Source organism: Seriola dumerili, unplaced genomic scaffold, assembly GCF_002260705.1.
Source record: "Seriola dumerili isolate Sdu_G_001 unplaced genomic scaffold, Sdu_1.0 BDQW01000149.1, whole genome shotgun sequence".
Classification (NCBI taxonomy): Eukaryota; Metazoa; Chordata; class Actinopteri; order Carangiformes; family Carangidae; genus Seriola; species Seriola dumerili.
This window is the reverse complement of record NW_019174404.1, coordinates 24,060,041-24,066,040: the sequence shown is the minus strand read 5'-3', so window position 1 is coordinate 24,066,040 and position 6,000 is coordinate 24,060,041. Positions and strand designations below refer to the sequence as shown.

General features: G+C 38.8%; 1 protein-coding gene across 1 annotated transcript in view; it reads left to right on the top strand.

Moving 5' to 3' along the window:
• The first annotated feature begins 3,733 nt into the window (after window positions 1-3,733).
• setd3 (SET domain containing 3) overlaps window positions 3,734-6,000 on the top strand; it is a 37,593-nt gene continuing 35,326 nt past the window's right edge. The window contains exon 1 of the mRNA XM_022750742.1: window positions 3,734-3,759. The gene's annotated coding sequence lies outside the window, so the exon portion shown is untranslated. The remainder of the gene's footprint in view (window positions 3,760-6,000) is intronic.

The window sequence follows — 6,000 nt, the reverse complement described above, 5'->3', positions numbered from 1 at the left end:
GAATTTCAGAATACCCTACATATTAACTGCTGACATGGACTTCTTTTTTTTTTTTTTACAAATTTGAGACAGTCAAAGTAACATTCAAGATCAGTTAGAAACAACTTAAATGAGGGACTTGATTTAAGAAATTCCGGCTTATGAATATGAAATTTTCTTAGTAAAATCAGGAGTCGTACTCTCAGAAATTCAGGTTAGCGATTCACACAAATTGATGTCATAACAGCTAAGCGTGATTGGGCCAGTAATATTACAGACCCTATTGAATTACTTGTACAAGTCATTTACTATTGTATGTGATACATTTACATTCTTAATATATTTGGGAAGTTGCCAGTGTTAGTTTTTGCAAAGATTTCTGAAATAATTGATATTACTCCACTAATCTACATGAGCTTCATTGATAATTTGATTATTTTATAGGTGTGATGTTGATTCCTTATCAATTAATTTATAATGTTTATTAAAAGTTACTTTATTCTGTAAGGATTTATTGAAAATCTAAATGATGATGTTGAAAACATTTAGAAACGTGGGAAATATTTATTGAGGTGTTAGGATACATGTTGTAATGATAGCATACATTTCTGGGGCCAACTATGGCACATACGACTCAGTTCCACATACAACAAGCTGGTTTTAGGTTGAATTTTGGCTTGCTGTGTGTGGGCCAGATTTGACCTGTATGCAAAAAATATGTTTGTGTTTATTATCTGGTTGGTTAGATAGATAGATAGATAGATAGATAGATAGATAGATAGATAGATAGATAGATAGATAGATAGATAGATAGATAGATAGATACTTTATTTATCCCCCAGGGGAAATTCAGGTGTCCAACAGTTCATTAGTAATAATAATAGTTAATAATAAAAAATAAACAATACGAGTTAAATTAATCCAGTTCATGAGCCACTTCCTTTGGCTGAGGTGTTGTATAGCCTGATGGCAGTGGGAACAAAGGATCTCCTGAACCTCTCTGTTCTGCAGCGCAGTGAGATGAGACATTTACTGCACCTGTAGCTGCTTCTCTGTCCTGCCAGAATGTTGTGGAGAGGATGGTTGGTATTGTCCAAGATGGCCTCTATCTTAGACCCAGCCTTTTTGACCAGCTTTTCCAGTCTCCTTGTGTTCATGTCTGACATGCTGCTGGCCCAGCAGACTTGAGCATAAAAGAGTACACTGTCCACCACCGACTGCTAAAACATATGCAGCATTTCACTGCAGACGTCAAAGGACCTGAGCATCCTGAGGAAAAAGAGCCGGCTCTGCTCCTTCCGGTAGATGGCATCTGTGTTCAGGGACCAGTCCAGTTTACTGTCCAGGTGAACACCTAAGTATTTATAAGTGTGCACCACCTAAATGTCCTTCCCTCGAATGTTGACGGGCTGAAGGGTGGGCCTAGACCCCCCAAAGTCCATGACCATCTCCTTGGTCTTGGAGGTGTTCAGAAGGAGGCAGTTCTTGTCGCTCCATTCACTGAAGGCCATTGCATTATACTCAGAAATATGCATCTATATGGACCAACCCCAACATTAGAATAGGTAAACAGACAATTTATTGGGCTCAGTGGTTAAGAAAGGGTATCAGAACAGTGAATTATCTATTTGAAGAGGACAGTTTCTTTTGTTATGACAGAATGAGGGAAAAAATTAATCTGGAGGGGCAGGGCCACTTTTGGAAATATTTACATTTTAGACACTGTATTAAGGGAAAGGTTGTTTTTCTATCAAGATAGAAATCCAGTAGAGTGCTATGTATAGCTACTAACAATGTTTCGTAACGAAATTATTCAATATAAAATACTTCATAGATATTATTACACCCTAAAAAGACTCAATAGAATGGGCATAATTAAAGATGATGTCTGTTGGAAATGTAGGAAAGAACATGGCATACATGCATGTATTTTAGGAATGTACCAAGGTTTCTCCTTTGTGGAGGAACATATTAGATTTTATGGGTATATGTTAATGTATGAATTGGGAGGACGTTTGGAAGATTAAATAGGAAAAAATGATGAAATTAATGAATAATGGGACAGCTCTAGTGTGTTTATATCTAGAGGTAGATGTCAATCAACAGAAAATATGCTAATATACTGCAAAAAAAATCTACGAAATACAAGGACTTGCTGCCATCATTCTTTTGTTTTAGTGTGACTTAGTGTTTTAAGTGTGGTCTGTTTTAATTGTTTGTCCTCTGGTGATTTATGTCATGTTTTTGTTAAATAAAAGTTAAAATAGATAAATAAATAATGCAATTTTGGAAACTTGATATGGTGTTTTCGGAGATGTGAGGACCCAACTACCCGTTGATAACTACTGTTATCTACTCTTCAAGACATTTGTCGTCATCACTGGCTTTGTTATGTGTAGTGTTTTGATTTATGATAAAATTCCATTTGAAAATAATTTGGTCTCTGAGTTGAAATATCAATCTTCATTTCTTGCAGTTAGTCTGAGAAGATGAAGGTGAAGAGTAAGTACTGCCTCTCTGTGGGTTTCTTACAGATATACCACCATTTAATAAATGGAAATAAACAATGCGGTTCACCTTACTTTTTGTTTGATGCATTACAGATTGGATATCAAATGTATTTTTCACTACACTCACTGTCAATTTCATTTTTTTCACCTACAAATCTGTTGGTGGAGATTTGAGTTCAGATTATTTTGTCTGCTTACTGCCCATTGAGAGTTATACAGTGCCAGAAACTCCATCAGTTAGTCAGTGGGTGTGATTGTAAAGGATACATGTCAACATTATTTCAAATAAAATTTGAATCAAGTCAATAAAATCGATCAATATTTTATCACACTTATATTTTTAAATCCAGATACATTTCATCACTTCCATTATTAATTCATAAGTATTTTCATCAGCTCCACTTTATCAGTTATTTTTTGTTACTTCCACCCCACTTTCCTGAAATGATAAATGGCAATTATGTTTTATGAAGGATGAAACAAATGAGTCCAAATCACTTGATCATTTCTGTTTTTCATTTCACATTTATATTTACTGCATTTAAATCACATGTATTTTCATCATCTGAATTTTTCTCAATACATTTTTGTTACTTTCACCCCTCATACTTCCACACTGAACTACAGAAGTGGAGGGTGTAAGGGCTGGATTAGAATTGGGCTGAAACAATCATAGCCTTTGAAGTAAGATACATAGTAAAGTATGAACAATACATATAAATAGAATAAATACAATTAAAGGAAATAAATGCAACATATAAATAAGGATTATGAAACAAAAACAATAAACCAAAGTACATAGGCTCTAACTGGTCAGCTTGAAAATGACTAAACAACGCCCTCTTCAGGCGTTATGCCACTTTTAAGGTGGACCGGAAATTTCCAAGAAGGAGCTCTATGTGAAGAGCAAGGTTCAGCGTCGTCCCCCATGAGCCGCTCCATCCAAACAAAGAGCACCGTAATACGCCGGAGCCATGATCATGACTGACATATCTTTCAGCCAATCACCATAGCTCAAACGTTACCATATATGGTAGCTTTTAGATTTCTAAAAGTAAATGTCCAATGACAGTGTACGGTAGGAGGGGGTGGTACATTTTCTTGTACCAGCAGTTCATGTTCTGTGAGCGTACTGTCCAACAACTAATCAGAATGCCAGAATCCAGTGTTGTTTTCGTGGGCGTGTCTGAAGATTACACCAATCACAGGCAGGACTGAGTCAAGGTTGGTTTGTGTGCAGAAGAGAGGAACTGCTGCTGTCACTGGAAAGGTATGAGTGAACTAGAGAAAAATGTCTACGGCTGGGTTTATGGTTGAGCTCTGACCTGGTCTTCAGTCTTATTCTCTGTCAGTGTGTGTTTGTGGTGTACAGGCTGTTGCACTGTAGTGGATAGGTCTAGCTAACCAGCTAATTAGCCCATTCTATAACTCTTCTACTGAGCCTTTATCACTGGACAGCCTAGCAGCTAATAGCTAGCCCGCTGACGTTAGTCAGTGTAGATGAATGAGCTCCGTGTGTTACCGTGCCCGGCTCTGCTCGGATGGGCGTGAGTCCTCGGTGTTAGAGGCTAGCTGCTGGCCTAGTGGGATAGGTTACAACCACCCGAGGAGCTAATTGGTGCTGGGCTGTCGGCTCTTATGCTACGGTTGAAATTAAGCTTTGACACCACAATACTTATGTCACATAGTGCAAAATGATTTCCGTCATCAGTTTGCTGACATGAGGGACTTGGCAGAGAGGAGCTAAGAGTGGCTCTGAAGACAAACCACCCGGCTAACTGTGTCGTTAGCCTTCCCTCAGGGAAGTAGCCCACTTTTTAAAAAAAAAAGAAGCTTTATAGCAAGCTCAGTTAGTCCTGCTTCAGTTGGGCTGGGACAGGAACACAAAGTTTTGACTGTTGCACTTCATTCGGAGACCCCTTAATTTTTTTTTTTTTCCTTTTTTTTTTTTTGAAGTAATGTTAACTGCACCTAGGTGACTGACACTACAGCTTTCAGGGTGGTGGAGCTGGTTCTGCACCACATTTATAGTTGTCTTCAAACCACATGTTGAAGTGTGTCACTTGTCATTTCCTGGAAGTCATGTAATTTCCATTACCAAGGACCCAGCCATAAAAGGCACATGCAGTTTTACCATACATGATATGTTCCTTACTACATTAAACCTTTCTACATAGTTAGGGTTAGGTTTAATTTTTTTTTTTGTAATTATTGTTAAACAGAGACATAATTATTATTCAACAGAGTCAAACATTTTGTATAAAGAGATTAAAGCTGCAGTAATCAATTTTTTCAAATGAACAGTTTAGTAAAGGATTTTGTAATCTGATAGGGGTGCTCTACTCATAGTAATAAACAGAGGGTTGTCCCTCAACTCTGCAGTTCCCTTCAGCCTCAGTTGCGCTTTTCAGCCTTTTGTAGCTCATTGTTTTGGTTTCCTGCCCTGATAACTCTGCTCTCGCCATCTCGTCTCCAGCTGCAACTGTGTGCAGACAGCTGTTAGGAGTGACTGTCTACTACCTGCTCAACAGAAAACAACAGACAGACACAATCAGAGACCAGCTGGTGAACATACTATAACATGTTCACTATAAGAAGTTCATATGGTAACAATTACGGATTCCCCAATTGGTCATTATCATGTAAAAATACATGATTGCTAGATCGGAATCAATGCTTCTGGTCACTGATCAAACCTTAAAACTGATCACGTGTGGTTAGTACTATGGTGTCTGCACTGTGTGCTGTGTAGTGTAGTCTTGCCTCCAACCTTGTTCAATGTGCTGGCGAGCAACATGCCACCAAAACAAAACAGCATGTCAGCCATGTGGAACTTTTACAAAGTGTGTGAGACTGAGAGAAGGTACGACATCTGCAATGCTCCTTGGGAGTTTTTTGTACTGCTCTGTTGAACAAAGTAAAAGCATGTTGTTGACTGAATAAAGATGACTTCTGGTGGTCCTTTTATCAGGTTACGCTCCTACCTGTTGGAGGTCCCAGTACACTACAAAGTTAAGCAGGCTGACCAACCGTGAAACCAGCTGCTTTAACAAAACAAAAATGATCATCGGCCCTGGATCGGCCGATCTCACTCATAGGTGATTGGTATTGGCACCAAAAAAATGTGATCGGGGCATCCCTAGTAACAATATGTCAGTTGTTTTTCCACATTGACCTCAAGTGACAAAAAAACCCATTAATGCAGCTTGAGTATAACTGGTCATATAGAGCGTTAAAAATCCAGTCTCTTCCTCCATGAGAAGGACTGGCAGTCATGGTTTAGACCTGTGTGTGTGCCTTAGAACAAACAAGTTAACCAGCACTTGCAGAGGGCCAGGGCAGTGACTGCCTGATGCTTTCTTCCTCTTGAAAGTGAGTGACTATTGGACCACAGTGACAACTGCTACTAAATGACACTGAGCAGCTGTGTAGTGTGAGAGGGGGAGTGAGACACATTCACTCACACTTGGGCTGTGTGGCGGTAATGTGATGTTTAACTGTCTGGATTTTG